This window comes from Lagopus leucura, unplaced genomic scaffold (assembly GCF_019238085.1).
Source record: "Lagopus leucura isolate 7727_CA_CO unplaced genomic scaffold, USGS_WTPT01 35436-0_obj-0_obj, whole genome shotgun sequence".
In the NCBI taxonomy this organism is placed as follows: domain Eukaryota; kingdom Metazoa; phylum Chordata; class Aves; order Galliformes; family Phasianidae; genus Lagopus; species Lagopus leucura.
Genome location: NW_024965829.1, coordinates 10,018 through 21,694, shown reverse-complemented (window position 1 = coordinate 21,694; position 11,677 = coordinate 10,018).

Here is an 11,677-nt window from a genome sequence, read left to right as displayed (position 1 = left end):
CAGTTAATGGGTGTGATTCTGACCCTCTTGAAGTCACTGGCACTGTATCTGTGTTACAGAATTAAAAAGGACAGGTCATCTTTAGCCATGAGGCTAAAAGGCATAGCCTGGCTCTTTTAGAAACATCTAAACTCTTCCTCACTGAGTCATCATGCTTGCAACTGAACTGCCTACCTAGAACAGTCTTTTGTCTCTGCAGTCTTCTGTGCTGTGATATTGTTGGAAAGCGAGCGTGTTGACATGGACCAAAACTCTGTAAGGCAGTGCTCTCTAAAGTGAGGTGTGTGCAGATCAGAGGCTGCGTGAGATCCATTAGAGTGCATGAAGGAAATATTAGAACTTTTATATTTACTTATCTAAATAATTGAGGAAGAAATTAAGCTTTACCAATATCTAATATATAGATTGACACTGGTCCCCTTTGCCTGGTCCGCATGTCAGAAGGTCTTGTACCACTATGTATGCGTCCTGAGGAAAACTGGATATTCCACAATGTGAAGGGTCACGGTAGCACCCTCATTCATTCATTTTCAATGTATTGTAATTAATGCATTGCAGTTTGTGTGCTTACAGTGGCACACAAATCTGCAAAAGAGTGGGTTTACTGATTGTATTGTTCAGTTTTAACTAACCTAACTCCCGCCAAACGGGCAGGTGGCTTAAAAAGATTACCACAGAGAAACTGCTTCTTGAGCATAATGGTAATACTGTGGGAGCAAAAGGAATGAGCAAGAATAGAATGAACAAGAATGACAGAGCTGACGTTTCTGGTACAAGTTCTTTGTCAGCCATTTCATCAGGTAAAAATAATGATGACTTAATCAAAGTTGACAAGAAGTTGGCAAAAAAGCTGCTGACTTGACTGGAATTAAAAAGAAGATGCTCAGAAAAGAACAGAAACTCGTGACATTCATTCATTGCATCAATCACAGGCATCCTGTGAGGTATTTAATGCCTTTTTGAGGTACTTCATGCCTGATATACCTCAGTCTTCATTAGTAAAGCTAATAGTCCTTAGGGTGTTCAGCCCCTTGATTTGGAAAACGGCGATGGAGAGAGATGAATTCCTTATAATTCAATGGAAAACTGTAAGTGCACTCATTCATGTTTTGAAATTTCTTGAGCCTTTAGCACTGGACAAGATTCATACTAATGAAGCCCTCACCAAGCTACTTTGAATAATCTACCAGCAATCCTGGCTAATGTGGGAGGTCCTGTTTGACTGGAGGTTAGCAAATCTAATTCCAGTTTACATGAAAGACAGGAAGAAATTTCTAGGGAATTATACATCTGTCAGTCTGACCTATGTTGCAGGGGAAACTGCAGAGCAGGTCATCTTGCTTGCTATCACATGGCATATATGAAACAACCAAATGATCTGAGGCAGCCAGCTTGGATTTATGAACTGTAGGCCCTATCTGACTAACTTGATCTCCTTTTTTGGCAAGATGAACTGCTGAGTAGGTGAGAGAAAATCTATGGATATTGTTTATCTTTTTTTAGTAAAGCATTTGACACCATCTCCCACAGTGTTCTCCCAGAGAAACTGGCATCTCATTTCTTGGGCAAGTATATTGTTCTCTAGATGAAGAAGTGGCTGGATGGCTGGACTCAAAGAGTCTTAGGGAGTGGAGTTCAATCCAGTTGGTGGCTTTTAATCAGGGCTATCTTTTAGAGCTCAGTCTTTGGGCCAGTTTTTTTTTAATGTTTTCATTATTGGTCTGGATGAGGAGTTTTAGTGCATCCTCACAGGAGATACCAAATTAGGTGACACTGTTGATATGTTTGATATTAGCAAGGCTTAGCAGGGGATCTGGGTAGGCTAGATTGATGGGCCCAGTCTAATCACGTAACATGTAACAAGGCTAAGTGCCAGATTTATTAAGTGCAGCCAACTGATTGATCTCTGGTTAAGCCCACGAGCCAGGCCTGTTTTAGTTAATAAAGTAGGTATAACTGAGAAGTTTAGTCACAGACTTGTGTGAGGCAAAGATTTCAAAGATTTTGTCTTGGAGCAAGTGTACTGTTTTATTTATATCTCCCTCTAGCTAGTATAAGGAGCTAACAATTTCTGCATTGCAACGTACCAGTATAATTAAATTTAGATCCTGTGTTCTACAGGCTTCTCAACAGATAGTATATTCAAACAGTGAATGTTTCTTGGTTCCTCCAATTTAAATTCAAGCAGTTGAATTTGATGTTGAAGACTCAAAATCCATTTGTAATATCCTAAACTAATCAAAGAAACCTCTTGAAACCTCTGATGTAAGGAGCTTAAATATGTATTTAGTTCTTAACAAGAAACCTTTAAGAAGCACTCATTGGCAAGTTGCATGAAGTAATTTTCTTTTTACATACCGTGTTGAATTATCATTTAAAATTTAGTAGATTAGGGTTTACAGTTTGATAGCTAAAATCCCGTCTTCTCACTTACAAATACCGCTTCTGTAATCAAAACTCTGCTGTTGCTTTGATGTATTCAGGCTCCAGTTCAGCAAAGTATTTGTATATGCATTTAAAACAACATGACTTAGTCTGTTGCTACTCAGTCAAGTTTTGATGTATGTGCTTGTTATTAAATGTGTGGAATGTAGATGTGTGCTTGAAATAATTTGGGCTCCTGCGTGGTTGGCTGAATGTGAATCTGAGTGGTTTGAGCTTTTGTTACGGTGAAGCCAAACACAGAATATAAGAGCAGTATCTTTTTCTGAATAAAAAATAAAATGTTTAGAAGTTTAAATCTGTGCTGAGAATATGGTGCCTTTAGAATACATATGATACTATACGTGTCTGCTGGAGGAATAAAGTCGCAAATTACCATACCTATATGTAACGTGCAGTATTTTAGCCAGCATCAAACTCTAACAGTTATTCCATAATTGCTGGAGGGCTGTCTCAGTCTCCTTTTGGATTCTTTTAATACATTGTTGTTTGTTAGGTCCGTACTAATAAATGCATTCTGACACGCAAAGACTGCTATTAAAAATGAGCAGAAGTGTAATTCAATGGGTAGTTCATCTCTACCTAAAAATGTTTCCAGTAATTTCACATTATGTCACAGTAAGATTTTCTTTATCTTCAATTGTGATATCAGTTTTTATACATGCTGGTGTGTTATTGATCTGTCAAATTGGCCAGATTATTACTAATGCAGCTCTTCTAGAGGCTTTCAGAAAGCATTGTTACAGACTGTCATTAAAACTGGGCTGTGTTAAAGTTCTGTTAAGTGTGCTGCACGGAATGCTTACATGTGTCAGCACGGTTCACTGCCAACTCGTGAGATTTGAAAGAAGAGTGTAATTTGTATTTCAGTCATAATGAGCAGTGCAGTAACTGACAATATTCTTTATGTTCTTAATTCTAGGGAAGACCTAATCTGAACTGGGCCATCCAGTGCTTTCCTTTCTGAAGCGTGTCCTTATTTCTTTGTATTTATTTCACTATTTTTAAGTTGCTAGCATCCTGCATTTTGCTCAGATTTGCAACACTTACAGTAGGCTGTCGGGATTGGTTTTCATTGGTCCCAAGATTTGTGCACACTGTATCAACCATTCCTTGGAGTTTTGTTCAACAAAATATCTAGTAAGGCAATTGTCTTCACATGTTATGTGCTGTAAAAGTAGATAGTACCATGCTGCTCCAGGTAAACAAGTTTTTGTATTGCGTATTTCTAAATTTATTAATTTTTCCTAGTAAAAAGTTAGTTTTGAAAGATCAACTATTGGCTGTTTTGGCATTAAATTGTATGTGTTAATCTTTCCTTTTAATTTCTGTTCTCAGGCTTGTATACAGAAAGTGGAAACACAGGACATGCTTGAATTGGAGCAGAAGTTGGTGGATGCTTTGAATTGTATTGCTTTCCTGATAGAGTGTGTCAGCTTTTCGCCAGCAGATATTCGACTGAACAGGAACGTTTTTCAGTGGTATGCACGAATGCCAGATATCTTTGAAGAGCACAGAAAGATAATTGAGGAGAAAACAGAACAGCTTCAAGATGGTCTTAAGGTTTGTAACGACATGTAAAAAAACCTTGCTGTTACTGATTTTAAATAACATCTAGAACATGAAGTAATACTGGATGGAATAACCCCTTTTATTTTCTCATATATTAAGAAAAGTGTTCAGTATAATTTTTCATAATATTCTTGATATTAACTAATTTTTGTCTGTTTTCCGCTCACTAGTATTTCAGACATGGTTAATTTTAAAATACAAACCACACATCATATTTTGCTTTCTAAAAGCTCTTTGGTTACAAAATTTTCATTGATGTTGATGAAGGCTCTCTATATGGAATAGTAAAATTCAGATAGCTCCTTTAAAGACGTGTTTACGTCTCGAGAAGATTCTTGTAATTGCAGTATATGAAATTTATGTTATAGGTCCAAGAAAACAATAATAATAATAAAGTATTAATTTATGTGTGATTTTGCTGTTAGCATAATGGCAAACGTCTTCAAACCTGAATTAAGATGTATTTTTGTTGTTTTTTTTTTTTAAACATTTTTTTTTCTCTGCTACATTCTTTATTTCATTATATTTACAAGACTCTTACGTTACAGTTTACTACACGAGTGCACAAGGATTGCTAATTATTAGGTTGCTGTTGTGTCAGGGTTACTGCCTGTATAAACATATGCTTTGGCTTTCTTTTGCTCCCTGCTGTAATTAAAGTTTTGTCTTAGACAGTAAATATTTGGAGATAGTGAGTTTCTGTGTTTATGAGGTACGTTCAAAGAAGGAGCTTCTAAGTTTCTTTTTGTATTACAAATAAATGTGCAGCATGCACTGCGTTACCTTGGAACTGGTTATTGTTTTGCATGGTCTGATGCTTGTTTTCAGACACTGACTACTACTGGTACCTGCTGTGACATGTTTGTGGTCAAGTGGTATATATGAGGAAAAAATCTGTCCTTGAACTGTCTGGCTTTAAGACAAGATATGCCTATGTCTTATGAAAATGTTTAGCTTTATCTGTCATTTGATTAAGCAAATCCTATTATTGCATTTCAATCTGTGGTACACTAGTTTCTTCAGTTTAGCTTTCTGTTATTTGCCTGCCAGCTGTGTCCACCACAGCTGAAATTTCTGTGTCTGACTATATCCTATATCCTATGGCATAGTAGAGGAGAAACCAAAGTCACTTCTGTCATTTAGCTCAGTAAGTCACTGCAGCTAATAGTAAAATTCAGGTCAAATTCTGTAATGTGAGTGGAACAGATACTAAAGATTTCATATTCTGGATGCTGGATGTCTGCAAGTGTGAAGTAGCCTAATATAGTGAAATCAGAATTATTCGTTATTCCTCCTTTGTACAGAAGATTAACTTTATTGTGACTTTTTATTTTTTTTCTTCACATGCTTCGATCAGGTACGGCGTGAACAATTTGTGGAGGACCTGAAAAGCTATTTTAAGCAGGTTGAAGAACTTAGCACATTTGGAGATGTTCAGGAAGTCAACAGATATTTGAAGAAGGCACAAGCACTAAAAGCAAAGTTGGATCTTGCTGCTGAAAAGGTACAGGCTGTAGTCTAAACTAGTCCGATAGTTTGAATTGGAAGGTTTAATATTTGTGTTTCCAGAGCCAAGAGTTTAATTAGTAATGCAGTTACTGATATGTAACAAAATCATTCCTTATTCATCTCTGAAACATTGTATGCAATTTACAGTTTAAACAAAATTTACATGATTAATTGTTACTATATGATCTTAATGGTATAGTAGTTCGCATAGAAGAAAAGTGGATGAAGTTTGTGTAGGTTCGCATGGATCTGTATTCTGTAAAGTATAAATTCTGATGCTTGTTGTTCCCTCCTGTCTGTTATCGCCTCTGTATTGATGCAAATTATGGAGGAATGTCCAGGTACTGTTTTAAACTTCTGTCTGTGCTCATCTATTGATAAGCACAATGTTGAGCTGTCAGAAGGATTGCTTTAACTGCAGTCAATGGCAGCAGTTGAATAACTGACTAGCTTAGTAACTCAAAACATAGTTTGAAGCTCATTGAAGATACTAGACAACCTCTGTAATACCCATGACAAGGACTTGATAGCACGTAGAGCTTGGTTTATATTTCGTACTTCTGTTCTCTCTGCACAGATTGATCAATTTAATGCAGAAGAAGAGTCATTTGGATGGCCAGTATCTCAATACCCTCAGCACAAAACAATCCGGAATGTTCTTGCTCCTTATCTACGTCTCTATGAAATGACTGTTGAATTCAACAGAAAGCACGAGAGCTGGACAGAGGGGTCATTTATGGAAGTGGATCCAGACAAAGTAGAGGGAGATGTAGGAAACTACTGGCACGGATTGTATAAGCTAGAAAAAACTTTCCACAATTCTCCAAGTACTTTAGCACTAACACGGCAGGTTAAATCAAAAGTAGAGGAATTCAAGCGCCACATTCCTCTAATTCAGGTGATTTGCAGTCCTGGCTTGCAAGAAAGGCACTGGGAAGAAATGTCAAAAATTGCTGGTTTCCCTCTGTCTCCTTCTGAAGACTCAAATCTTTTGACTTACATAAATTTGCACCTTGAACCATTCCTAGAACAATTTGAAGCAATCAGTGAAACAGCTAGCAAAGAATATTCACTTGAGAAAGCTTTAACAAAAATGATTTCTGAATGGGATCCAATGGAGTTCACTCTTCTTGCCTACAGAGAAACAGGAACCCATATTTTGTCATCAGTAGATGATATTCAGCTGTTACTGGATGATCACATTGTTAAAACTCAGACTATGAGAGGCTCTCAATTCATTAAGCATTATGAAAAGAGAATAAGGTAAGCTTTTTGTTTTATTTTCCAATAGAAAGTCACTAAGTGATCTTGCCTAGAAGAAGTGATAGATTATGATTAATCAAGAATATAGGGCCTTCACTTGTTTTTGTCCTCCTTAAGGAGTGAGTTAATCTCATCTTAAAAATCTAAGGCTTTTGTCTGTGTCAAAGAAAGCATTATTTACTTTTAAGCATGCTTTTTACTACTGATTTAAAGTGCCAGTGCATTGGAGGGACCACAATACAGATTTGACATGCTCTGGTATTGAAGGCAGCAGATACTGTAACATTGCTTTTGTTTAACCAAATAGTTTAAATTTGAGTTAAAGAAGGAAAGATTGTGAACTAAGAAAAGCTAGATTAACCTTTCTACATAAATTTTAAAGCTGCTGAATCTTTTAGCCGTGCATTAAAATGTTAATTAAAAACGTTAGCCTTTTTTAAAGGAGACACAGAAAAATTAAAACAAGACAAATTCTAGGGAAGGAATGGAAGGTGTTCTTCATTCTAATGCAGAAACTTGAAGTCCAAAATTTAGTTTAACATGTTAAAAAAATCATGTATTTTTATCTCTGTGCCCTATTTTCAATGTGATTTTTGTCTTCAATAAATCCTTTACTTGCTTCATGAATTTCTCAAACATAGCCATATTGTGGAATAAGATCTGGAATCTAAAGTTTGCCCATAATTATCTAGCTCTGTAAGTACTTCCAAACTCCCATTAGCATCCAAAAAAAGCAATTTCTGATTTCAGCATGTAAGTAACATGTATGCGTACTTATACATATGTGCACATACATTCCGATGAGTACTAATTTTCTTATTACTACTGCACCGTGGTGTAAAGTATTTAGCCAATAATTCCTTACTAATATAAAATGGTTGTCTTTACCTATTTAACTGTAAACTGTGTTTAGGAAAAGAGTAAACACACTGTGGCAGTTTTGATGATCTTTTTTTTTATATTTAATTTTTTGAAGGTTTTTTTTTTTTTTAATCAGTGGGATTTGTGCTAGTACAAAGAATAACTTCTGTATTTGAGATGCAGGTGATTACAGAGTAGTTGCTTTCTCAATAGCCCAACAAACATGTAGAATTCTGGATTCCTGCCTGAGAGTTTTCCAAATTCCTTGGTTAAAATTTTGGTATAACAAAATTAACTTTCCTCTTGGAAAAAACACTTGGAAAGCTGCATTTTTCTTTGCCTTTGGTAAAAGGAAGATCACTATACACGATGTATAAATGCCAGTGCCTAGAAGATGAAAGAGGGACTTAGGGGTGGAGAAGATACATGGAAGAGTAGCTGTTGGTTAGAATCTGTAGCAGGTAAATGGGTGAATTGGCAAATATATTTTCACATGTATCATTTTACTGAATTCTCTGCAGCCCACCATGTATGATGGTCTTGTTGAGAAAATTAGTGTACTGTCTTGTACAGTACATATTTCAACAGCATGCTCTTCTAAAATATTTCTACCTGCACTACCCAGTGATATGAGAATTGCAAAATGATGTGCTGTTTTTACAAAGCATTATTTCAAATTGTCTATGTCAGTGAATTAGAAATACTGATGACATCAGAGAATTGATAATACCATGTCTGTGATACTGGTGAGGTAGTGAAAATTATCAAATTATGCTACCAACTGATAAATAAGTGAAGATGGGATAACTATTGAATAATAAAATTGTGTACAGATATTGATGTGCAATAATATTGATGGAGTCTTTATCAACAAAAACGTTCAACATACACATTGGGAATTTCAATTCAGAAATAAGTGATGCTTTAAGTGCCTTATATTGGCTATTTATTACTTGACTTCTTTTAATTAAGACAAAATGACTTCCTAGGACAATATCTACACATTTATGGCTTAATTTTCAACATTATGTTACTTTCATGGCTTTCTTTTGCACCTAGCACACAATTAGACATAGCAGTCTGGGCTTTTGTGTATGCCAACAACCTGACTAAATACTCAGTTTCTCTGAGCTGAATTGAACTTGTCCATACATACTACGTGCTGAAGTGCGTACTCTGTTCATTCGCTGGTACTGTTAGTCTTATTAGTTTTAGTCTATGAAATCCTACAGTCAACCTTACAGAAAATACGTGGTTTAAATACACACAGATGATTCTGTTGCAGAAACAAGTGTGGATGTTTTAATGCAGGAAACCAGACGAGATGAGTGTGATACTCGGTTGCAGTATTAAAACTTAGGCCTGCTGAATATGCAAGTTGCCAAAAAGGTCTCAGCAGTGTGGGAGGAGTGTTCTGGTAGTGTCAATCCATGTATTTGAACTTCTGCTGTTTCACAGGGAATGGGAAGGAAAGCTGTTGTTACTGCAGGACATCCTGGATGAATGGCTGAAGGTTCAGGCTACGTGGCTTTATTTGGAGCCAATTTTCAGTTCTCCTGACATCATGGCTCAGATGCCTGAGGAAAGCAGGCAATTCAGTACTGTTTTTAAAACATGGAAAGACTTGATGAGATCAGTTTTTCAGGTAAGTGTCCATGTCTTAACAATATGGGTTGAATCTATAGTACGTACTAGAAAATTGCTTCTGGTACCACAATAATCAGTTTTCTGTTTCTTAGCCCCATTTCTTAGATTCTTTCAAAAATGATTTTGTAGAATTGTTTCATATTGAATCATAGAAGCACTGCTTGGGAGGGATCACTGGGGTTCAAAGTGGAACACTTGCCAGCACTGGATCAAGCCAGCCACAAACTTCCAAGGACAGGGAATCTTTGGAGATAACTTCCAGAGACTTTGATGCTGTGCGTTGTAATGTCTAAGCTGAGTGCCCCATGCAAATATCTGTACCTGTTGCTCCTTGTTGTCCAGTTGTCACTATGGAGAAGAGCTTGGGTCTGTGGTGTTTTCCATTGGTTGGTTGCTGTTTTATTTTTGTTCTGATTTGTTCTTTGATTACTCTTCGAGTAGTTCCAGGCTCCAGTTAAATTTTACATTAGTTTTCTTCTCATCCTTTCTTTCCTGCTGCATGTACGCTCTCTTCTCCCTCAGCCCCTCATGCTCTTTCTTTCTTCCATCTTCTAACGTAGAAGGAAAATCAGAAACTTATCAAGCTAATGAGAAATCAGCAGTGCTCACTCTAGGGAAGAATCAGATAAAAATAGTAATCATAAAAAGGCAAGAATTTCAGAGCTGTGTTGCACAATAAATTTGTAAATGTTGTGTCTGCTGAATTGTCTTCTTAAAGAATATCTTCTAATTTATTTGGTGCTAATCAATTCTGAATTATTTTGGAATGTGATATATCTTATCACTGGTAGAAAGCAATATTTTTTTGTTTGTGCAGGGGCTTACAAATGCCTAAAGAGTAGTTTAATGAATCAAAGCTTATTTTCTCTAAACAAGTGTGCCTTATGTTCCAGTAGATGGCACTCTATTTCCACAAATACTCTGTTTCTATTTTTGTCTTGAGTATTGTTCCTCAGTCAATTGGAATGGTCTTTCTTAAATAATAATGCAAACTTGAGTCTGCTTTTTTTTGCATTTATACGTGGCTGTATAATGAAATTGTGAGAGGAATCAGAATGCTTCCTTTATTTCCTTAGTTATCCCTCACCAACTTGAATAATCATTTATTAGCAATTCATTAAAACTACTGAATTTAAGCAAAGCGTTAATGAGGATTAAAGGATTTATTTTCTGCTTGTCTTAATAAATAAGTAAATAAGATCACACAGAAACTAGAATACAGAAGCATTTATATTTCTTTTGAGGAAGAAAGAGAAGAAAGAAATTCAAGGCTGCAACCTGTGATATATTAAAAATGATACTTGAAAACTGAAGTTAGTGATGTCCTTTTAGATGGGTACTAGAACTGTTTTCGTACACTTCATTTATAGTTTTTGTGACACAGTTTGTTTTTTTGCTTCAAATTGATAAAAAACAGAACTGAAGTTTTGAATGACTCAGGATGGGGGCATTCCCTTTTTCTCCTTCATGCCTCAGCAGAGCTGTAAATAGGAATTATGTGTTGAGAAACAAAACTTTTGGGTTTTTTTTCCTCACCTTTTTTTTTTTTTTCCATATGAAAGAATAACCAAATAGAAAGAATCCGTGTCTGGTGCTGGCAACGTGGCTTTGATTTTCTCCACCAGCTGCACTTACAAATATGCTAAGAAAGGAAGCAATTCCTTTTTCTGTTGCACCAGTTATGCATTACAATGTGTTTTATAAAACAGATGATTAACTGCATTTGTGTGCTGACAGATTAATTACCTATGTGTAGATGAGAAATATGAGTACTCAATTTACTTTGTTCTGTTTTGGTATGATGCAAGAGGGAAGTAACAGAAGGTAAATGTATTTCATGTTGAAGAGAACACTGCTTATTACGTTAGAGGGCCACAACCTATGAGGATTAATTAGATAAGCATACAGTTATGTTTTTGTTGTTGTTTGTTTGTTTTCGATAGATTAGAAGCATATTTGCATTATGAGCAGGGAACTGAACCAAAGCTAAATGCCAACTGCAAATCATTTCAGAACGTTACGAGTTTTTGAACTGTAGCTGAGTTTGGAATTTGTTATTGAATGCTCCCAGCTGAGGCTGAACAGCAGTCAGGATGGTAGATCAGAGATGCGTTGTTGCTCTGTGAGGAATTAATTTCTCATAGAAACATTCTGGGCTTTGCACAGCAGTCTGTCTTGTCTCTCTTCATCTGTCACTGCAGCATGACCAACCCTTCTGCACTGTGATACTGTGTAATTCTGCAAGGCCCACCAGGAACTTTTTTTGAATGAGACATTGTGTTTTGTGACAAAACTGCTCCTACTGGAAATAGTTGGGCTGCATCTTTGATTTTTACTCTTACTGCTGCATTATTCTACAGCCAGTTGTTCTTACATGTCCTTC